Genomic DNA, 25,174 nt, shown 5'->3' with positions numbered 1-25,174 from the left:
CGAGAGTCACTCCAGGCCTTACACTTACTAATTTTTCTTGCTTCTAAGACATCCGTTTCAAGAACTGACTGTTCACTTGCTGCCTCATAGATCCCACCACTTGACAGGTGCCATTGTCACGAGATGATCACAGTTATGTACTTCACCTTTCAATAGTTTTAATGTTTTTGCAGATCAGTGTATATAGAATGTAACTTCTCTAAACGACCACCTATTTGAGAAGACCACTTTATCTAGACCGCATTTTTTGAGACCAGGCATCCTCAAACTGTGGCCCTCCAGCTGTTGCAAAACTACAACTCCCAGCATGCCCAAACAGCCTACAGCTATCACTCTACAGCAGGGCATTGTGGGAGTTGTAGTTTTACAACAGCTGGAGGGCCGCAGTTTGAGGATGCCTGCTCTAGACTATTCCTCTATGTAATTATAGTCTGAGAGTTTTGACCATATATTCTACAACTCCAGAACAAGAGAGAAAGTGAAATGGTCACCACTGCCCAGAACTGGAATAGTGATATCCATATCTAGGTAGGACTTTTTGTTTGTTTTTAACTTGGTGTGATTGACATTTGATCGTGCGGTTGGCCACCCAGGACCTCCATCATACCTAGAACAAATGGGCCATAGATCATTCTGTGTTATTGTAACATAGTACCACCTGTTTACAGGTGGCACTTTTTGAAAATAATTTGAAGGAGAAGGTTCCCCTTTGTTCTAGGCATCATGAAAGTAACTTTTCAAATGTTGTGGTCATATTGATTACAATATGTGACCTCACCCTTATAGGAAAACAACAATGATGTGCTAGGATTTCTTCATCCTGTAACGATGCTTTGTGTCATGTCTGCTGGATCTCCTGGTACCATCCTTAGCTGCTAGCACATGGACTGTAATATAGAATACAAGGATGGACACAGTTGAAAACTAAAGATCTTCAACTCATTGAAGGGGTTTTCCTGGAGTACAATATGAGTAGTATACCAGTATAGGTCATCAATATCTGATTGGTGGAGGTCCGACTCCTGGCATCCCCACAGATCAGATGTTTGAAGGGCCTGGTTGTTCTGGTAAGCCTCCATTGTACAGCGGCTGAGCTTTGTATTGCAGCTCAAGTCCTTTCAATTACATGGGATTGAGTTGCGTCTAGGCCACATGACTGATAAAGGTAACTTCATTGGCCTAGGAAGAGGCCTCAACGCTCATTGGAGCTCTGCTGCCTCTTCAAACAGCTGTTCAGTGGGGTGCCGGAAGTTGGAACCTCACTGATCAGATACTGATGACCTATACTGAGGATAGGTCATCAGTATTCTACTCCCGGACAACCCCTTTAATCCAGATTTAGCAGATTTGCCATTCTGTGTGGTAGCCCTGATATAACTAAAATGCAACTAGAAGTTTTTTACAACTTTGAGAGAAAACTCCAGGAAATGTGAACATGCCTTTTTTCTGAACAATTTCTTTTAATTTTAGCTTTTGCCCTTTTTTTAAAGATAATTCTCTCATAAGTGCAAAATAATATTCACTATAAATAATTTTTACTATAGAAATTAAAATGTAAGGCATCGGTGAACTTTCTGAAACTCTAGTTAGATGTGCAGGACCTATCTGCTGCTCATTCTGTTGTGTTCAGGCTTTATCTACAGGACATAGTCTTGCTGGTGATTAATGGGTGAAACTTGAATCTATAAAGTAGGTCAGATTTTAACTACTTCATTTCACAGTTCTATCTGCTCTCGGAGGAAACGTGGAAAGCTTTGCTTTTCAACAGCAGCTATATTAGACTCGAAATCAATTCTAACAAAATCTGCACCAAAAATGCAAGTGGCCGAAGGGCACTTTCACACAAAGTCAGCGATTTTTACTGTCTATTTTTATATTTTTATTTTTTCATACCTACAACTCTGCAGTCAAATGTTTACTCGAGAGGTTTTAATGACATGTTTGTGCACTTTTACATGTTAAGGCCTCCTGCACACGACCGTTGTGTGAACCCGTGGCCGATGTGCCGTTTTCCGTTTTTTTTCGCAGACCCATTGACTTTCAATGGGTCCGTGGAAAAATCGGAAAATGCATCGTTTTGCAGCCGAGACCGTGATCCGTGTATCCTGTCCGTCCAAAAAATACCTGTCCTATTTTTTTGACGGACAACGGTTCACGGACCCATTCAAGTCAATGGGTCCGTGAAAGAACACGGATGCACACAAGATTGGCATCCGTGTCCGTGATCCGTGGCCGTAGGTTAGTTTTTATACAGACGGATCCGAAGATTAAAATATACCATCGGATTGGAGAAAACTCAGATCCGATGGTATATTAACTCCTGACTTTACATTTAAAGTCAATGGGGGACGGATCCGTTTGAAATTGCACCATATTGTGTCAACGTCAAACGGATCCGTCCCCATTGACTTGCATTGTAATTCAGGACGGATCCGTTTGGCTCCGCACGGCCAGGCGGACACCAAAAAGCCTTTTTTTTTATGTCCGAAAAAAATCAAGGAAGACCCACGGACAAAAAAACGGTCACGGATCACGGAAAAACGAAACCCCGTTTTGCGGACCGCAAAAAAATACGGTCGTGTGCATGAGGCCTAATGGAGTTTTTTGCATCTGCACTTTTTGGTGGGTCATTTTGCAGTAAAACTCTCATCCATTATGAAACGCAGGATCTTTTTTTTCCCTATTGATGGGGTTTTGTTAATTTGATGGCTTTTTTGCGTGCCTGTCTGTATATATGGCTAAAAATGCAACCCAGGTGTTTCTAAGGTGTTATGTTTTTGGTGAGCAAAAAATGCCAGTGCAAATTTTTGTGTGAAGGGGCTCTTACGGTGCTTTCACACGTGGTGAAAAAATACTCTCTGAAACCTGTGCATAACATTTTCTGTTTTGCGGTCCACAAACCACGGATACTGGCCGTGTGTATCCCACACTTTCCAGTTCTGCACGTCCCACCCTACTGTAAAATGCCTACTCTAAGAACAGGTCTGTGGGTCCATGTCATAGGAGCATTCACGACAGGATGTACCTCTGACACACACAACGTATTTCTCGCTCTGAATACCTTGCGTGAAATTGGCCTAAGGCTGAGCTTTCTGTCAGAAAATACATATAACTACCTGAGCACAGCATTCAGACATATCCCTCAGGGGTTTACAAGGCAATCCAAGTCCAAAGATTAAACTTTTAAATCCATTTCACCTTCTTTATGTCGTGTTCTTTTTAATTTTTTTCAGAACACAAATGCATAGTTTGACATAATTTATCCTGACTTTAAGACAGACCAAAATGTGCAAAACTTATGTTCCTTTTAATACATTTTTTTGCACTTTAATCTCACAGACCTCAGTTCAAAGTGGTTATCCTGTACATAAAAAGTTAGCTATACTCACATATGCCTCACACGTTCCCAATCTGCTTTCCCGCTGCAGATCTCACTCCCAACCTACTTTCTAGAGATTGTATCTGTGGATGTATCACAGCTAATACCACAATCCTGGTCTTGTTTTAAAGATTAGACTCTTTGCTTTTTGAGATACAGCCTGAGAGAAAGTCACTAGTAGCTGCTGGGCCATACTGGTTACAGAATATAAGATGCAAGGACTTTTTCCCCCAAAAAATTTCTTGCTAAAAGTGCATCTTGTAGTTCAAAAAATATGGTAAATGCAATAGTTTGGTTATTTACCAAGAAGCATGCTCCATTTTTGTCCATTTTTCATCCATTCAAATCTAAAAATAAAATGGACACACCCGGATGCCATATGGAGGTTCAGATACATCCATATTTTGCGGATGTAAATAGGAACAGTCGTCTGAATTCAGCCATAATAAATCTGTCAGTTTCTGTGAACATAGGGGCTCATCTACTAACAGATCTACGACACTTTTTGGCATATATCTGTCGCAGATTGCGGCGCAGAGGTTATTTGAGACGCAATCTGCAACTTTTCCCTGCCCACGCCAGGGCTAGAAAAGGAGGCTGAAAAGCGTCCTTAAAAATGATTTTAGGGATTTAGGTAACAAGCTTAGGGCAAGGACCTCAAAGGTAGTGTTTTCCAAAATACTCCTGTACCTCAAGCGACACCGGAGAGGCATCGGGAGATTAGGGGGGTTAACAAGTGGCTCAAGAACTGGTGTAGGAAGGAGGGGTTTTGGTTCCTGGAGAACTGGGCCGACTTCTCTGTCGGCTACAAGCTCTATCGTAGGAAATTACATTATAGGAGGGGAAGATAGTGCAGATAGAGACCTGGGGCGAAGTAATGGAACTGGGGGAGAAATGGAAGGAGGGACTAGAACAGTTCAGAAAGAAAGGTGTAGGGTAAAAAACATATATAAGCCTCTCAATTGTATGTACAGGGTGGGCCATTTATATGGATACACCTTAATAAAATAGGAATGGTTGGTGATATTAACTTCCTGTTTGTGGCACATTAGTATATGTGAGGGGGGAAACTTTTCAAGATGGGTGGTGACCATGGCGGCCATTTTTAAGTCGGCCATTTTGAATCCAACTTTTGTTTTTCAATAGGAAGAGGGTCATGTGACACATCAACCTTATTGGGAATTTCACAAGAAAAACAATGCTGTGCTTGGTTTTAATGTAACTTTATTCTTTCATGAGTTATTTACAAGTTTCTCTTTGTTTACAGCCATTGACATGTCGCCGAGGTTAACACGCGAGGAGCGGATAGAAATTGTGTTGATGTCTGGTGAACGCAGTAACCGGGTCATTGCAGAAGATTTCAATGCAAGACACCCTACGAGACCACCCATCTCCCATGCTACAGTTAGCAAACTGCTTGCTAAGTTTCTTGAAACTGGTTCAGTGTTGGATTTGCCAAAATGTGGACGCATGAAATCTGTCTCTAATGAAGAAACATCAGTGGCTGTCCTAGCTTCATTCAGCAAGAGCCCACAGCGTAGCACTCGCCGCATGTCACTGGAGAGTGGCATTAGTCGAACATCCCTTCGGCGGATATTAGCTACTCACAAATGGCACCCTTACAAACTCCAGCTACTGCAGCATCTCAACGAGGATGACCCAGATCGGCGCACTGAATTTGCAGAATGGGCAAAACAAAAATGGGAACAGGACCCTCAGTTTACGCAGAAGATTTTGTTCAGTGATGAGGAAAACTTTTATGTGAATGGTGAAGTTAACAAACAAAACCACCGCTATTGGTCTGACACTAACCCACATTGGATAGATCCCTCCAAGACTGTTGGAACAAAAAAATTGATGGTATGGTGTGGTATATGGGGTACAAAGATAGTGGGGCCATTCTTCATCAATGGAAACCTCAAGGCCACTGGATATGCGAAATTGCTACATGATGATGTGTTTCCCTCTTTATGCACTGAAGCTGGCACGTTCCCTGAGTTTTTCCAGCAAGATGGTGCACCACCACATTATGGGTGTCAGGTCCGAGCATTCCTAAATGAACAGTTTCCTGGAAAGTGGATTGGTCGTCGTTGGCCAGTTGAATCTGACCTCCCCCCATCTGACCTCCTTAGACTTTTATCTTTGGGGTCATCTGAAGGCAATTGTCTATGCTGTGAAGATACGAGATGTGCAGCACCTGAAACTATGGATACTGGAAGCCTGTGCTAGCATTTCTCCTGCGGTGTTGCTATCAGTGTGTGAAGAGTGGGAGAAGAGGGTTGCATTGACAATCCAACACAATGGGCAGCACATTGAACACATTTTATAAGTGGTCAGAAACGTGTAAATAACTCATGAAAGAATAAAGTTACGTTAAAATCAAGCACACCATTGTTTTTCTTGTGAAATTCCCAATAAGTTTGATGTGTCACATGACCCTCTTCCTATTGAAAAAACAAAAGTTGGATTCAAAATGGCCAACTTCAAAATGGCTGCCATGGTCACCACCCATCTTGAAAAGTTTCCCCCCTCACATATACTAAGTTAATATCACCAACCATTCCCATTTTATTAAGGTGCATCCATATAAATGGCCCACCCTGTATATTAATGCCAGAAGCCTCACTAATAATACTGGGTAACTGGAATTAGTGATGTGTGAGGAGGACTATGACATAGTGGGAATAACTGAGACATGGCTGGATGATAGCTATGACTGGGCAGTTAATGTACAAGGGTACAGTCTGTTTAGAAAGGATCGTCAAAACCGGAGCGGGGGAGGGGTCTGCCTTTATGTACAGTCCTGTGTAAAGCCCACAGTCCGGGGAGATATAAGTGAGGGACATGAACATGTGGAGTCGCTGTGGGTAGAAATACATGGAGGCAAAAACAATAGTAAAATACTAATAGGAGTTTATTATAAGCCACCGATAGACCCAACAGAACAGACGTGCAGGTTGGGGGACACCTGGGAAATAGTGACCATAAAGTAATAACCTTCCAATTGTCATTCAAAAGAGCGTTTCTACAGGGAGGAACAAAAATACAAAGCTTCAAAAAGCAAAATTTAGCCAACTAAGAGAGGCCATAGGCCTAACTAACTGGGACAAAGTCATCAAAAATAAAAATACAGCCACAAAATGGGATATCTTTAAAGGCATCCTAAACTCTAATTGTGAGAGGTACATACCGTATGGGAATAAAAGCATAAGGAAGAAGAAAAAAACAATAGAATTGTAAAGAAAGCAATAAATGACAGAAATAAAGCATTTTAATCACTAAAACAGGAGGGTGGCGAGGAAGCATTGAAAAAATATAAGGAAAAAAAATTAATATGTCAAAGACAAATAAAAGCAGCCAAACTAGAGACAGGGAGAATCATTGCCAAAGAGAGTAAAACTAACCCCAAAATGTTTTTCAATTATATAAATGGTAAAAAGTATAAATCTGAAGGTGTCGGCCCTTTAGAGAGTAATGAGGGGGGAGTCGCAGAGAGCGACGAGGAGAAAGCAAAGCTGTTAAATATTTTTCTCTCTCGTATCATTGGGGAACATAGGACCGCGGGTATAGCTGCTGCTGCCACTAGGAGGCGACACTAGGCTAAAAAGTGTTAGCTCCTCCTGAGACAGAGTCATATCCAAATTTGAGAAAGAGAACATGAGAATGGCATTGAACTGCCCTATTATAGAGGACAATATAAATGTGAACCCCTATTTTAATAGCTCACCTTTATTAGACCCCAATTGATTCCATTCATCTTCTATTCAGCTAGGTAATGGGTTGAAAAGTTGACCTGAGGCCAAGTGCAAGGTACGTATCTGATATTTGTTACTTGGAATGATAAGTGCACAATCAGGTTATAAAACCTCTTTTATTAGACATGAGAAACCTGTATGCAGAACATTGTTCACCGTGGTCATGCGTACCTCCCAACTTTTGAAAAGGCCAAGGAGGGAAAATATATATATATATATATATATATATATATATATATTTTATATATTTTTTTAAACTAAACCACACCTCTAACTCTACACATTCTGAAATTTTGCGGAATAGGTACGGACCCATTTGCGGATCCGCACTTCCATTCCCTCAAAAAAATAGAACATGCCCCATTCTTGTCCGCAATTTTCTATGAGCGTGCCGGCGATGTGCGGTTTGCAAAATAACGATGCCAGTCCGGTATCTCATGGACCGTGTTCCACGGACATGTGAATGAAGCCTTAGAATGACCCCACAGGGCTCCCCTGACAATATTGTTACCACCTAAGTGCCTCCTGACAAAGATACGGCCCTCCTATAATACTGCTATTCTGTTTGCTACTCCTTCACAATAGTGCTGTCTTCTTTGTGCCCACCTTATAAAAAAATAAAAACACTAAATATTGAAATAACTATGACATAAAAATAAAGTAAATACTGAAAAGGGGGGGGGGGGAGTATTCAAATAACTGAACGGAAAAACAAATGTATTACTTTGAAGGCCCCATGCGCTTAAAAAATAAAAATAAATGTACAGCCATGAATAGGTTAAAGGGCTCAGCCTTGAACTGATTAAATTATTATGGTATTAATAAGATATGAAAAACCACATTAGGCCTGATGCACACAACCGTATCCGATTTGCGGTCCACAAAACACGGAAACGATCATGCACATGACACCATTTTTTCAAACGACTGTAAAAACGTCTCGTCCTTGTCTTCAAAACGGACAAGAATAGGACATTTTCTATCTTTTTTGCTGGGCTGCGGAACGGACATATGGATGCGGACATCAAACAGTGTGCTGTCCGCTTATTTTGCGGCTCCGCTGAAATGAATGGGTCCGCATCTGATCCGCAAAAAAAATAAATGGTAATTTTTTTGAAATATACAGTTGCAAGAAAAAGTATGTGAACCCTTTGGAATTATATGGATTTCTGCACAAATTGGTCATAAAATGTGATCTGATCTTCATCTAAGTCACAACAATAGACAATCACAGTCTGCTTAAACTAATAACACACAAAGAATTAAATGTTACCATGTTTTTATTGAACAAACCATGTTAACATTCACAGTGCAGGTGGAAAAAGTATGTGAACCCTTGGATTTAATAACTGGTTGAACCTCCTTTGGCAGCAATAACTTCAACCAAACGTTTCCTGTAGTTGCAGATCAGACGTGCACAACGGTCGGGAGTAATTCTTGACCATTCCTCTTTACAGAACTGTTTCAGTTCAGCAATATTCTTGGGATGTCTGTTGTGAATCGCTTTATTGAGGTCATGCCACAGCATCTCAATCGGGTTGAGGTCAGGACTCTGACTGGGCCACTCCAGAAGGCGTATTTTCTTCTGTTTAAGCCATTCTGTTGTTGATTTACTTCTATGCTTTGGGTCGTTGTCCTGTTGCAACACCCATCTTCTTTTGAGCTTCAGCTGGTGGACAGATGGCCTTAAGTTATCCTGCAAAATGTCTTTATAAACTTGGGAATTCATTTTCCTTTCGATGATAGCAATCCGTCCAGGCCCTGACGCAGCAAAGCAGCCCCAAACCATGATGCCCCCACCACCATACTTCACAGTTGGGATGAGGTTTTTATGTTGGTGTGCTACGCCTCTTTTTCTCCACACATAGTGTTGTGTGTTTCTTCCAAACAACTCAACTTTGGTTTCATCTGTCCACAGAATATTTTGCCAGTACTGCTGTGGAACATCCTGGTGCTCTTGTGCAAACGGTAAACGTGCAGCAGTGTTTTTTTTGGATAGCAGTGGCTTCCTCTGTGGTATCCTCCCATGAAATCCATTCTTGTTTAGTGTTTTACGTATCGTAGATTCGCTAACAGGGATGTTAGCATATGCCAGAGACTTTTGTAAGTCTTTAGCTGACACTCTAGGATTCTTCTTCACCTCATTGAGTAGTCTGCGCTGTGCTCTTGCAGTCATCTTTACAGGCCGGCCACTCCTAGGGAGAGTAGCAGCAGTACTGAACTTTCTCCATTTATAGACAATTTGTCTTACCGTGGACTGATGAACAGCAAGGCTTTTGGAGATACTTTTATAACCCTTTCCAGCTTTATGCAACTCAACAATTCTTAATTGTAGGTCTTCTGAGAGCTCTTTTGTGCGAGTCATCATTCACATCAGGCAATGCTTCTTGTGAAAAGCAAACCCAGAACTGGTGTGTGTTTTTTATAGGGCAGGGCAGCTGTAACCAACACCTTCAATCTCATCTCATTGATTGGACTCCAGTTGGCTGACACCTCACTCCAATTAGCTCTTGGAGATGTCATTAGTCTAGGGGTTCACATACTTTTTCCACCTGCACTGTGAATGTTTACATGGTGTGTTCAATAAAAACATGGTAACATTTAATTCTTTGTGTGTTATTAGTTTAAGCAGACTGTGATTGTCTATTGCTGTGACTTTGATGAAGATCAGATCACATTTTATGACCAATTTGTGCAGAAATCCATATCATTTCAAAGGGTTCACATACTTTTTCTTGCAACTGTATATTCGCAGCTCATTTCGCTATGTAAAACTGTTAACTGGCAGACTTTGATATGCAGCTACAGGACATGTTCTACTCAACCTTAAAACATGCGATAATGTATCTTGAATTGGTTTAATTATCTCTGTCAGCACTGCGCATATCTTCTAACGGGCAGGTCATGTTGGACTTGTTAGTTTAGATGAGGTAGAAAAAAACATTATTACTGGAAGGCCAGATTGACAATAGCCGGAGAGAGCAGGGTTCCTTGTGATAGCCCTACAATACCTGATAATGACAAGCACGAACTGGAACAAACAGAACACACTACACAGCAAATGTACTAACTAAATGGCAAAAAAATGTTTACAAAATTCTAGTTAATTAGGGTCCATTTAACACAGACCAATTATCTGTATAAATGCTCGTTCCCGATAATGTGACAGAGTAAAACGTGTCGGCAATCACCAGATGAACAAGCTAATGCTTGTTCATCGGGTGATGGTGTCAGACCGCCGGCCAGGAAAAGCATCATTTCTGTGCAGCAGATTGTGGAACAATTGAACCTGGAACATTGATTTTCAATGGGGACAATCGATCGCCGAATGGTTTGCTTGTCCCCATACAGTGGAGGTCATTGCTGCATGTTAGTGCAGTCCTCTTCTCCGCTGATGATCTGACAGTGATCGGTAGCGTCCGCTTCGTTCCTGATCATCTGTCAGTCTCGAGAACTCAAGAAATGCATCGGAATCATTTACACCTATTAGCCATAAGATTAAAGGGGTTTTCTGAGACTTAAATGCTGAAGACCTATCCTCTGGAACCGATAAGCTGTTCGAGAAGACAGTGGTCCTCCCATTAGACTTGTGGCCCTCTCTCAGCTTTTCCTAGGCCGAGTGATGACATGTTCATCGGGCGCATGGCCTAGGCGCAGCTCAGCCTCATAAAAGTGAATGGGGGTGAGCGTGATACCAAGCACAGCCGCTATACAATGTACAGAGCTGTGCTTGGTGAGCATGGAGAAGGTTGCAGCGCTCACACTGCTGCCTTCTCAAACAGCTGATTGTCAGGGGTCCCTGTTGTCGTACCCCCACCGATCAGATACTGCGGATAGGTCATTCGTATTTAAATCTTGGAAGACCCTTTTAACACCACTTTTCTAATATTGTGTAGGTCTGTTTCATGCTGCCAGAACAGCTGTGATGAGTGGACTCCACAAGAACTCTGTAGGAGTCCAAAGGTATGTGGTCACAAGACATCAGCAGCAGATCTTCATAAGCGGGGTGTGGTCTCCAAAACAGATTTAGGATTGGACTGACATCTGGGGAATTTGGACACACAAGTCATCAACTTGAACTCTTCATCATGTTCCTCAAACCATTTGCTGCAAGTCCGAGGCATTATCCTGCTAAAAGAGACCACTGCCAAAAGGGAATACCTCTGTCATGAAGGAGGGGGTACTTGTCTGTACAATGTTTAGGCAGGTGGTACAATGTCATCCATACAAATGGCAGGATTCAAGTATTTCCAGCAGAACATTGCCTAGAGCATTACACTGCCTCACAGTCTTGTCTTCTTCCCATAGTTTCCCCAGGTAAGTGAGGCACATGCACCCACACCCAATTGTCCATGAAATAAAAAGAAACCATAACCTATGGACAGTTTGATGGCTGTCCATCGTGGACTACTTTTGGTAGGTACTAACCATCTGGGGAAACCGTTGTGTTGCACATAAGCCACATTCATAGGTTTTGTTTTTTTGATTCAGTAACCAACCCAAAAATTTCCAGTAAAGTACAATATATACACGGGTTTATTTCATCTATTTCATTTAATGTTTGTGTGTTGTTAAAAAATATCAACAGTATGCCCCATAACAGTGACCTCTACAGCACCCCGCCCCTTTAACAGTGAATTCCACAGCCCCCTACCCCTTAACACTGACCCCCCCAGTGCCCCGCCACTTTAAAATGGGAATGGGACCTCCACAGCAGCCCTTCCCCTTAACTTTGACCTTCACCGCACCCCGCCCCTTTAACAGTGAGTTTCACAGCTCCCCACTTCATTGACAGTGACCTCCTCGGGGGCCCGCCCCCTTAACAGTGACCTCCACAGTACCCCGCTGCCTTAACAGTGACTTCACAGTACCCTGCCTCGATTAACAGTGATTTCCACAGTGTCCGCCCCTTTAACAGTGACCTCCACAGCGGCCTGCCCCCTTAACAGTAACATCCACAGTGAACGCCTCTTTAACAGTGACCTCCACAGCGCCGGCCCCTTTAACAGTGACCTCCACATCACCCTGCCCCTTTAATGCTAGGGCTAGACGACGACATGTGTCGCTCAACATTTTTTCTCAACACTTTTTATAATGATAATCTATGGTGCTGCACTGCGACATGTGACATACTGCGACTGCGACTGGATTTTTCTGCGACTGTTGCAGTCATAGCATGTCACATTTCGCAGTGCGACACCATAGACTATCATTATAAAAATTGTCGCGCGACATTGGTGCGACATCAATTTCACGCTGTAGTTGTGTCCTATGTGTCGTGCAACTTATTGTTGTCGTGTTGCCCTAGCCTAAAGCTGACCTACAGCAGTGAAGAAAAATGGCTGGGTTGTTATGGAAACCTGGAGTAAAACTGTGTGTATGTGGAGACTAAGGGCCTGCGAGCTTCTATTGGCTGATAAGGGACATGTGACCGTGTGTATGGCAGCTGGGATATGAAGAGAAAGACTTTCAGGCTTGTATTGGCTAATGCAGGTAATTTTTTGGGAATATCTCAGGAACGGTATGTCCTAGAAAGCTGAGACCCCCACAACATTTCTTTCCAGGTAGCAAGGGGATGTGTATACCAAGTTTCGTTGAAATGGTTGCGTTTTTGAGTGATCGCGGAACATTTATACATACACACACATATATACGTCCTTCTTTATATATATAGATATAGGAGTTGAACATGGCCATATAGTGAAAGAGAGAGAGAGGGCTAGATTATAGGAAGGGTAAAGGGACAGGGACCTACAGCACCATCCACCTACCAATGCTCTCAAGCACCTCCCAGGCACTCCCAGTAGTAAGACAGCGGTTTTAAATATTTTTGGAGAATTCAAAACAAAGTTTGAGTGATAGTACAGGGAAGAGTGTATTACTTAATTTTTGTGTTTTTTTTTTTTGTTGGCGCACTCGTTTTAAAGTATATGTGGTTTTGCTTTGATTACAGATGAAAGATAAATAAAAGTATACTCTGCATATTTGCCGTGACAGATTTCCTACCTTGTCTCCTAATTAAAAGAAATGCAGTGCCATTTTTTTATTTTAGTTTTAAAAATGTTTTCTTTACTTTTTCATACACATAATCCTACGTAAACTTCCACCTGAAATGATTAATTGCCGCTTCCAGACACCTTTTGGGTCTGCTCAATTCTGAGGGAGCAAAGGATAATATACACAATACCTTGTCCTTATTTCACCAAACAGAAAACATCAGGAGGCAGTCAGGCTTTTCCCATGCATGTTAATAACTTAAAGGGAACCTGTCATGTGGATATTTGATTATAATCTAACTAATTATATACAATCATTAACTACTAAAAAGTACCTTAGATGTATTCACTTACTGGTGTGACAGATGGTTACCTCATAATATACACACAAAGATGCCGCATGCTAATGAGCTGAATTGAGTCCAGCATGATGTCAGTGAGTCCAGCGTATATTTAATTTAGAGCTATAGCCACTCCCCTGCCCACCTGCTGCTGATTCATATTGAAAAAAACTGTCAATCAGCAGCAGGTGGGCAGGGAGAGTCAGGAGCTCATGAATATTCAGGACTCATCATTATCAGCTAGAGCTTTTCAATACAAGATGTTGGCAGATTGACTGGGTCAATTAAAGAAAGTGACCCAGCATTTTGCTAAGAGAATCAGTCACTTATTTATGTTGCTGTAACGGTCGCGTATACACACACACAGAGGGAAGGGAAGTGACCACTGCGCTCCACCCTTACCCCTGGCCCTGCCTACTTGCCTCGCGAGTCCTAATGACAGGGGACAACTGGACGGCAATCCCTAACTTGGAATAAGTGCAGGGATGACAGACAGACAAACAACAGGACGTGAACGGACCGAGTCAATACCAGGAAAGCTACAAAGTACAAAGGGAGCAAGCAGAGAATTGTCAGGAGAAGCCGGGGTCATAAATACCAGGAGAGCAGCAAAGTACACAAGGAGCAGGCAGAGGATCGTCAGTAATTCAGCAGGAGGTAAGTACGCCAGGAAAGACCAAATAACAGGTGGAACCTAAATTAACAGGCAACCTGTGGCCAGCAGGCTGCCTGTATTTATAGTGGGGAGTGAGGGTCATGTGACGTGGCCAGCGTCACATGACCGACAGACCAACCAGTCGAGCACCGAGTGATCAGCTCGGCGCTCAAGGCAGACTTAGGAGCAGGGAGCCACCCAGCTAGTAAAGCCGCCCTGGGAATGAGGTCAAACACAGATCCTCATTCCCAAAGCTAAGCAACAGGTCTGCGGGTAATGGGGGACCGAGTGCACCTTCGGAACCCCGTTACAGTACCCCCCCCCTTTTACGAGGGGCTACCGGACCCAAGACTTCAGGCGATGGCTTTTCAGGGTGTTCTAAATGAAATTTTCGAACAAGTCTAGGAGCATGAACCTCCCTGGCAGGTACCCAAGATCTCTCTTCAGGTCCATACCCCTTCCAGTGAATCAGGTACTGCAAGGAATTACGCACCTTCCTGACATCCACTATTTTAGACACCACATACTCGACAGCATAATTAACAAGAACTGGCGGAGGCGAGGCTTTTGATGGTACTACCGGTTCAAAATATTTTTTAAGTAGAGACTTATGGAACACATTATGAATGTGGAATGACTCGGGCAGCTCCAACCTAAAAGATACCGGGTTAATCACTTCCGTGATCTTATATGGTCCAATAAAACGAGGAGCAAACTTTTTAGAATCTACCTTAAGAGAGAGATTCTTGGAGGACAACCATACCTTATCCCCAACCTGAAAATTCACCCCCCTTGAACGTCTCCTATCGGCCTTGAGTTTCTGAGAACTTTGAGCCTTTTCTAAGTTCGATTGAACCCGGGCCTAAACTGTGCACAGTTCAGAGGAGAGCCTATCCGCCTCAGGGTTAGAGGAGGAGACGGATGACCCAGAATGAAAACGGGGATGGAAACCATGGTTACAAAAGAAAGATGAAACCCCAGCAGAAGAATTGACACGGTTATTCAAAGCAAATTCAGCCAATGGGAGAAAATTCACCCTTAATTGCTGGTCATTAGCAACATACAACCTCAAGAATTGTTCCACAGACTGATTAAGGCGTTCAGTCTGCCCATTACTCTCAGGGTGGTAGGCAGAGGAAAAAGACAATGAAATTTTACATTTTTGACAGAAGGCCCTCCAGAATTTGGACACAAACTGCACACCCCTGTCAGAAACAATATTTTCCAGGATACCATGCAATCAAACAATTTCTTTCACAAAAATAGACGCCAAGGTTTTGGCATTCGGGAGTTTAGACAGGTGAATGAAATGGACCATCTTGCTAAATCGACCACTACCCAAACTACAGTCTTACCCTCCGCCGGCGGTAGGTCAGTTATAAAGTCCATTGAGATATGGGACCAGGGTCTACTGGGAATGGGTAGGGGTCATAGGTTACCAGCAGGGCGAGTCCTAGGTGTCTTGGACCTGGCACAAACCTCACAGGCTGACACGTAGGACTTGACATCCCTAGTTAGAGTGGGCCACCAATAAGATCTAGAAACCAGATCCTTAGTGCCCTCAACACCCGGATGTCCACAAAAGGCAGAATCGTGACACGCACCCAACAGCTGGAGACGAAATTGTACGGGAACAAACAACTTATCTGTTGGGGTGGATACCGGTGCCAGATGTTGTTCAGACCTAATGCGAGCCGAGATATCCTGGGTAAGAGCTGCTAAGAAGATTTTTGCTGGCAGGATGGATTCAGGTGGTACCTCAGTAGGTTGAAAAGCCTGGAAGCTCCGAGATAATGCGTCCGCCTTCACATTTTTACTTCCCAGCCTGAACATAATGGAAAAATCAAAACGAGTAAAAACAGAGCCCATCTGGCTTGACGGGGATTCAACCTCTTAGCAGACTCGAGAAACATAAGGTTTTTATGGTCAGTGACAACAGTTACACAATGCCTTGCCCCCTCCAGAAAATGCCTCCACTCCTCAAATGCCCATTTAATGGCCAGCAGCTCCCTATTCCCTATGTCGTAGTTTCTCTCCATGGGAGAGAATTTCCTGGAGAAGAAGGCACATGGTCTCAGATTAGTGAGGCTAGCAGGACCTTGTGAAAGGACTGCTCCTGTGCCGTCCTCGGACGCATCCACCTCCACAATAAAAGGTTTCTCCTGATCAGGCTGGATCAGAATGGGAGCGCTACTGAATGCCTTTTTTAATTTTTCAAATGAAGAAATGGACTCAGTAGACCAATTCTCCAAATCCGCCCCTTTCTTAGTAAGGTTGGTCAACGGTTTAGCAATTACGGAAAAATTCATAATAAATTTACGATAGTAATTAGCGAAACCTAAGAACCGTTGTAAGGCCTTTAAGGATGAAGGTTTTACCCATTCCTTAATTGCTAGTACCTTACCAGGATCCATCTTGAAGGCGTGAGGAGTCAGAACATGCCCTAGAAACAGAATCTCCTGTACACCAAAGACACATTTCTCTTGTTTAGCGGATAGCTGATTCTCCCTCAACACCTCTAATACTTGTTTAACATGAGACACATGGGATTCGAAGTCAGGAGAGAATATCAAAATGTCGTCAAGATAGACAATAACAAATTTACATAAGAACTCCCTAAGAATGTCATTCATGAAGTTTTGGAACACAGCTGGGGCATTGCTGAGTCCAAAAGGCATCACCTGATATTCAAAGTGTCCTACCGGAGTATTGAACGCCGTCTTCCATTCGTCTTCCTCCTTGATTCGGATTAGATTGTATGCCCCTTTCAGGTCAATTTTGGAAAACCAGGTTGCCCCCAGAACCTGGTTAAATAAATCCGGAATCAATAGGAGGGAGTACCTATTCTGGACAGTGATTTTATTTAATCTCCGGTAATCGATACATGGCCTAAGACCACCATCTTTTTTCTTAACGAAGAAAAACCCCGCCCCCATAGGAGAGACAGAAGGTCTAATATGCCCTTTACCAAGGCTCTCCTTAATATAATCTTCCATGGCCTTGCGTTCAGGCATAGAAAGATTATAAATTCGTCCTTTAGGAAACTTGGCCCCCTCTACTAGCTCTATGGTACAATCATAAGGTCTATGGGGGGGTAGAACCTCCGGGGTTGGTGATGAGAATACATCAGAATATTCCATAACAACAGTGGGTAAAGTATCAGACTTTACTGAGACCCCAGCCTGTACCACGGACAAGCACGAGTCACACTTAGGCCCCCATCTCACCAACTCCCCATTGGACCAATCTATAGTGGGATTATGTAGTCGGAGCCAAGGCAACCCTAGTACCACCTCAGCCGGTAGGTTCTCCAGGACTAAAAGCGAACATCTCTCTGAGTGGCACACACCCACGGTTAGAGAAATCTCTGAGGTACATAAGCTCACCGTACCACCAATAAGAGGAGTAGCATCAATAGCCATGACATGGATAGGAGTTGGTAAGGAAAACATAGGAATACCCAATCTTACAGCATACTCAGAGTCAATAAAGCTAGCCGCTGAGCCAGAATCAATAAAGGCCTTACCCGGCCATTTATCTACACCCAGAGAAATCGTAATGGGTACCGAAAGCTTACATTTAGAAAATTCAGGGTGTACCTGGTCTTTAGGTTGCCTTGCCTTAGGAGACTTGACAGAGAGGACCTTCTTAGGACATTGGTTGATCCAATGGTCAGGATCTCCACAGTAAAAGCATTCTCCACGTCTGCGGCGCAGATTCCCTTGGGTCATGCCAACCTGCATGGGTTCCTCGGTGGAGACCTCCGCATTGTCTCTGGGATAGGCCTCTGGCTGGACCACCATCTGGGAAGAGAACTGTTGTTCCGGTCGTCTCTCTCTAACCCGTCGGTCGAGTCGGACAACAAGGGTCATCATCTCCTCTAAGGTCTCTGGAAGTTGATAACTGACCAGAAGATCCTTTAATTTATCAGACAGACCTGACCTGAACTGACTCTTCAGGGCTGGTTCGTTCCATCCTGAGGGGACACACCACCTTCTAAATTGGGTGCAATAATCCCTTGCTGGTAGATTGCCCTGAACCAGTGCCTTTAGAGCCGTCTCGGCTACTAGAGCCCTGTCTGGTTCATCATAGAGGGTACCCAGGGCCTGAAAGAACCCCTCCACAGAATATAAACAACTGGCGCCAGCAGGTAAAGAGAACGCCCAGTCCTGGGGATCACCCTGTAATCGGGAAATGATGATGCCCATGCGTTGACTCTCGGGGCCAGAGGACACAGGGCGCAAATGGAAGTAAAGCTTACAATTCTCCTTAAAAGAGAGAAACTTCTTCCGGTCTCCAGAAAAGGGTTCTGGGAGCTTAATCTGGGGCTCAAAATGCGGACTGGAGGCCTGAGGAGTGGAAGAACCTTGCCCTAACTCAAAAGAACTGAGTTTTTCCCCTAACTCCTGCACCCTCTGCGTCAGATTAGAGACATGGTCAGTCAGGGTCACCAGAGGATTCATAATGCAGTGGTTATTGGGCCTGTTAATCTGTAACGGTCGCGTACACACACACACAGGGGGAAGGGAAGTCACCACTGCGCTCCACCCTTACCCCTGGCCCTGCCTACTTGCCTCGCGAGTCCTAATGACAGGGGACAACTGGACGGCAATCCCTAACTTGGAATAAGTGCAGGGATGACAGACAGACAAACAACAGGACGTGAACAGACCGAGTCAATACCAGGAAAGCTACAAAGTACAAAGGGAGCAAGCAGAGAATTGTCAGGAGAAGCCGGGGTCATAAATACCAGGAGAGCAGCAGTACACAAGGAGCAGGCAGAGGATCGTCAGTAATTCAGCAGGAGGTAAGTACGCCAGGAAAGACCAAATCACAGGTGGAACCTAAATTAACAGGTAACCTGTGGCCAGCAAGCTGCCTGTATTTATAGTGGGGAGTGAGGGTCATGTGATGTGGCCAGCGTCACATGACCGACAGACCAACCAGTCGAGCACCGAGTGATCAGCTCGGCGCTCAAGGCAGACTTAGGAGCAGGGAGCCACCCAGCTAGTAACGCCGCCCTGGGAATGAGGTCAAACACAGATCCTCATTCCCAAAGCTAAGCAACAGGTCTGTGGGTAATGGGGGACCGAGTGCACCTTCGGAACCCCGTTACAGTTGCCCTTAGTTAGGACACCATAAAACTGGTGACAGGTTCCCTTTAAAGGGATTCTCCAGGACTTTTATATCGATGATCATTAAAGAAGTTTTCCTAGACTTAAATATTGATGACGCATCCTCTGTATCTTACCTGCCGATCAGCTGTTTGATAAGGTACCGACGCTTCTGTGAGCGCTGCGGCCTTTTCTCCGCTTTTCCTAGACTAGTAACAACTTGTTCATCTGTCACGTTGCCTAGGCACAGCTCAGCCCCATTGAAGTGAAGGGGGCTGAGCGCAATACCAAGCACAGCCACTATACAAATCACGGCACTGTGCTTGGTGAGCTGAAGGAAGGCCAAAGCACTCACAGGTGCGCCGGTGCCTTCTCTAACAGCTGAGGATAGGTCATCAGTATGAAACTCTTGGAAAACCTTTTTAATATCAGGTTAGCAGAGGACAGCACTTCTCCCATTTTAAAGTCAATGGGAGCAGTGCTGCAGTAACCAGCTCCTTTCAGCTGTTCGGCAGGGCTTCCGGAGGATGGATCCCTACTGATTTGATATTGGCGTTTCTATCATAAGGCTAAGGCCTCTTTCACACGGGCGAGATTTCCGCTGTGCACATCAGCAGTGATTTTCACGCATCAATTGTGTATTGCGTGAAAATCGCAGCATGTTCTATATTGTGCGTTTTTCACGCAACGCAGGCCCCATAGAAGTGAATTAGGCTGCGTGAAAATCGCAAGTGCGGATGCGATGCGATTTTCACGCATGGTTGCTAGGAGACGATCGGGATGGGGACCCGATCATTATTATTTTCCCTTATAACATGGTTATAAGGGAAAATAATAGCATTCTTAATACAGAATGCTTAGTAAAATAGGGATGAAGGGGTTAAAAAAAATAAAAAAAATTAACTCACCTTAATCCACTTGTTCGCGCAGCCCAGCTTCTCTTCTGTCTTCTTCTTTGCTGTGCACAGGAGGAAAAGGACCTCCTGGGCATCAAAGAAGAAGACAGAAGAGAAGCCGGCTGCGCGAACAAGTGGATTAAGGTGAGTTAATTTATTTTTATTTTTTTAACCCCTTCATCCCTATTTTACTAAGCATTCTGTATTAAGAATGCTATTATTTTCCCTTATAATCATGTTATAAGGGAAAATAATAAAATCTACACAACACCTAACCCAAACCCGAACTTCTGTGAAGAAGTTCGGGTTTGGGTACCAAACATGCCGATTTTTCTCACACGCGTGCAAAACGCATTAAAACTCTTTGCACTTGCTCGGAAAAATTCGGCATTTTCCCGCGACACACCCGCTTCCTATCCGCCCCTCACACGCAACACCCGTGTGAAAGAGGTCTAAGACATTGATATACCGTATTTATCGGCGTATAACACGCACAGGCGTATAACACGCACCTTCAGTTTAAGAGGGAAATTTCAGGAAAAAAATTAAAATCTCAAATAAAGAACTTTGAAGCATGTATGGGGGCAGGGGCCACAGGGTGACATTATACTGTGCGGGGGCAGCCGCTTGGTGACGTTATACTGTATGGGGCACTAGGGCAGCCCCAAGGTGACGTTATACTGTATGGGGGCAAGAGGGAGACGTTAGTATGGGGAAGTCCCCGTCCACCCCCTATTCATGGAGGGTGAGTGGCTGGAAGTTGGAACCTGGCAGCACTCCTATTGACACTTCAATGCCAGGGAGAAGAAGCAGAGCGGCAGCCTGACAGCAGAGCATAGCTGACCCAGAGCAGTCACCACACACTCTACCTGCTGGGCTATCTATCACGGCACAGGCTGCCACCATGTCAGGAGCTCCTACTACAGCCGCTGACTAACTTGTGCCTCCGCTGGGAGCTGACTTCCGGCCCGCGGCGCCCGACTTCCGGCTTGCACAGGAGCGCTGATAACACTGCGGTAAGCAGCCCGGACTTGCTGCACCGGGCTGTGTATTAGAGGAAAACCCGGCGCAACCCTAGCCCTGCTACTTGCCCGCAGGGCTAAGCTGCCTGCACAAACTACCTGCCCGGCGCCCGGAACTGCATGTCCCGGGCGTCGGGCGATAGGAATTCCACACCCCTGTAACATTATATCGGCGTATAACACGCATACATCATTTGCCCCCTATTTTCAGGGGAAAAAAGTGCGTGTTATACGCCAATAATAGTCCCAGATATCCCCTTTAAAGGGTGTTCACCATATCTACACAGCAGGCAGCATAGGTCCTTAAAGGGAACCTGTCACCAGTTTTATGGTGTCCTAACTAAGGGCAACATAAATAAGTGACTGATTCTCTTAGCAAAATGCTGGGTCATCTTCTTTAATTGACCCAGTCAATCTGCCAACATCTTGTATTGAAAAGCTCCAGCGGATAATGATGAGTCCTGAATATTCATGAGCTCCTGACTCTCCCCACCTACCTGCTGCTGAATGACAGTTTGTTTCCATAGGAATCAGCAGCAGGTGGGCAGGGGAGTGGCTATAGCTCTGAATTAAATATACGCTGGCAGAGGCGGCTCTTCCATTAGGCCACTTAGGCCGCCGCCTAAGGCCTCGCGCTGGTGGGAGCCTCGCTCTGGCTCCCACCCGACACCGCCACAAGTACAAATTGCGGCTGTGTCGGGTGGGAGCATCCTTAAGTCAAAACATTCGGGGCTTGAGCTCCAGTGCCCCGAATGCTATTCTCCACCCCCCCGGTACTTGTCCACTGATCGGCCACTTCAGAGCGCTGCGCAACCCTCCGTCCTGCAGCGCATAATCCCGCGAGACCCGCTGCGGGAGGTCACAGGTCTCGCAGGATTACGCGCAGCAGGACGCGGTTGAGCTCTGAAGTTTCACTTTAACAACTTGCAGACCACCGGATGACTTAAAACGTCCAGCAGGTCCAGATGTATCTCTGCCATGTCCCTGGATGTTCCTGGATGTCCTTGCCAAGTACAAGGTGGGCGGAAAATTACATAATATGAGGCACTAGTGTGTGGGCAAATTTGTGAGGCAGTGTTGGGGGCAAATTACATGATGAGGGCAGTGTGGGGGGCAGATTACATGATGGGGGCAGTGTGGGGGGCAAATTACATGATGAGGGCAGTGTGGGGGGCAAATTACATGATGAGGGCAGTGTGGGGGGCAAATTACATGATGGGGCAGTGTGGGGGGCAAATTACATGATGGGGGCAGTGTGGCAGACAAATTACTTAATGGGGGCAGTGTGGGGGGCAAATTACATGATGGGGGCAGTGTGGCAGACAAATTACTTAATGGGGCAGTGTGGGGGACAAATTACTTAATGGGGCAGTGTGGGGGCAAATTACTTAATGGGGCAGTGTGGGGGGCAAATTACATGATGGGGGCAGTGTGGCAGACAAATTACTTAATGGGGGCAGTGTGGGGGGCAAATTACATGATGGGGGCAGTGTGGCAGACAAATTCCTTAATAGGGGCATTGTGGCGGACAAATTACTTAATGAGGCAGTGTGGGGGGGCAAATTACATGATGGGGCAGTGTGGCGGACAAATTACTTAATGGGGCAGTGTGGCGGACAAATTACTTAATGGGGCAGTGTGGCAGACAAATTACTTAATGGGGCAGTGTGGCGGACAAATTACTTAATGGGGCAGTGTGGCAGACAAATTACTTAATGGGGCAGTGTGGGGGGCAAATTACTTAATGGGGCAGTGTGGGGGGCAAATTACTTAATGGGGCAGTGTGGGGGGCAAATTACATGATGGGGCAAATTACTTAATGGGGGCAGTGTGGGGGGCAAATTACATGATGGGGCAGTGCGGCGGGCAACTTACTTAATGGGGGCAGTGTGGGGGGCAAATTACTTAATGGGGGCACTGTAGGGGGCAGTGTTACTAATGAGGGCATTCTAGAAGGGAATTACTATTGGGGGGACTTTGAGGAGCACTATTACTATGGGGGCACTATTATTTCTTCAGGATAGTATTTGGGGGTATTGGGGAGCACAGCAAGCAGCAGGATAACACTGTGGGGACTCAAGGTTGGGGGATAATGATAGAAAAGTGAGGACACTAAGATGTCTGTGTGTCACACTCTGCAGAGACGATGCGGCTGAGAGAAGTTGTACTGAATGGAGAAGATGATGACAGAGAAGATCTACATCAGAGGAGACGTCACCTGGAGGACCTGGATGTGACAAGTATGTGCTGCTGTATAGCGAGTACAGCAAAATGCGGTGTGTGGGGGGAGGGTCAATTTAGAGAACTGGGCCAGGGTTAATACAAAGTGTTAATATGCACTGTGAATATAAGCCCAGTACTGTGTTGTCACTGTGCATATTAACCCTTTACTGTGATGTCACTGCATATTAAAGGGGTACTCCGGGATAGGAAAATAAATCCCCTATCCAAAGGATAGGAGATAAGTGTCTGATCGGGGGGGGGGTCTGGCCGTTGGGATCCCCCACGATCTCCTGTATGGTACTCCGAATCTCCTTGTGCCCAGGGCGGTGGTCAACACTCCCCCTCCATGTATCTATGGGAGAGCCGCAGATACAGCACTTGTGTATCTCCGAGTCTTCCATAGAGATACATGTAGGGGGAGTGCTGACCACACCACCGCTCCGTGCGGTGGTTGACACAGCTTATTTCTTGAGGACTGAGCCGGGGTGCCGTACGGGAGATCACGGGCATCCCAACGATCTTCGTGGGGGCCTCATGTTTGAGTTCCGCCTAAGGCCTCACAAAGTCTAGAGCCGCTTCTGTACTCAATGACCTCACGCTGGACTCCAATCAGCTGCATCTTTGTGTGTATATTATGAGGTAACCATCTGTCACACCAGTAAGTGAATACATCTAAGGCACTTTTTAGTAGTTAATGATTGTATACAATTAGTTAGATTATAATCAAATATCTACATGACAGGTTCCCTTTAAAGAGCACCTGTCAGCAAGATTGACCTATACCTGTCCTGCAAAAATCTGTTGTGACGTTCCAAAGAAAAAATACTTCTTTTTTTTTATACAAGGTTTCAGTGCACCAAGGAGCTCCTCCACTTTTCAGTACCGGTCATACTCCTTGGTGCACTAAAGCTCTAATTTGCATAAAGAATAAAAGTCTTTTTGGAAATGCGGCAACTGAGTTTCATAAGATAGGCATTATTCTAAAAAGTAGTGTCAGCCGTAGCAGGCAGTATACCTGGTTTCATAGGGTAGATTCTGCTGACATACGCTATTTAAACGGATGCCAATGTACACTGCTCAAAAAAATAAAGGGAACACTTAAACAACACAATGTAACTCCAAGTCAATCACACTTCTGTGAAATCAAACTGTCCACTTAGGAAGCAACACTGAGTGACAATCAATTTCACATGCTGTTGTGCAAATGGGATAGACAACAGGTGGAAATTATAGGCAGGTAGCAAGACACCCCCAATAAAGGAGTGGTTCTGCAGGTGGTGACCACAGACCACTTCTCAGTTCCTATGCTTCCTGGCTGATGTTTTGGTCACTTTTGAATGCTGCCGGTTGCTTTCACTCTAGTGGTAGCATGAGACGGAGTCTACAACCCACACAAGTGGCTCAGGTAGTGCAGCTTATCCAGGATGGCACATCAATGCGAGCTGTGGCAAGAAGGTTTGCTGTGTCTGTCAGCGTAGTGTCCAGAGCATGGAGGCGCTACCAGGAGACAGGCCAGTACATCAGGAGATGTGGAGGAGGCCGTAGGAGGGCAACAACCAGCAGCAGGACCGCCTTTGTGCAAGGAGGAACAGGAGGTGCACTGCCAGAGCCCTGCAAAATGACCTCCAGCAGGCCACAAATGTGCATGTGTCTGCTCAAACGGTCAGAAACAGACTCCATGAGGGTGATATGAGGGCCCGACGTCCACAGGTGGGGGTTGTGCTTACAGCCCAACACCGTGCAGGACGTTTGGCATTTGCCAGAAAACACCAAGATTGGCAAATTCGCCACTG

The 25,174-nt window shown here is 44.9% G+C and overlaps 1 long non-coding RNA gene across 1 annotated transcript; it reads left to right on the top strand.

The window, feature by feature from the left end:
• The first annotated feature begins 6,167 nt into the window (after positions 1 to 6,167).
• Positions 6,168 to 20,988, top strand: LOC120999934. The gene is made up of 3 exons (XR_005778688.1): positions 6,168 to 6,179; positions 7,184 to 7,189; positions 20,845 to 20,988. It is a non-coding gene; the product is annotated as an uncharacterized LOC120999934 (long non-coding RNA).
• The last annotated feature ends 4,186 nt before the right edge of the window (positions 20,989 to 25,174 follow it).

This window comes from Bufo bufo, chromosome 4 (assembly GCF_905171765.1).
Source record: "Bufo bufo chromosome 4, aBufBuf1.1, whole genome shotgun sequence".
Lineage (NCBI taxonomy): Eukaryota > Metazoa > Chordata > Amphibia > Anura > Bufonidae > Bufo > Bufo bufo.
This window is presented reverse-complemented; position numbering and strand designations above follow the sequence as displayed.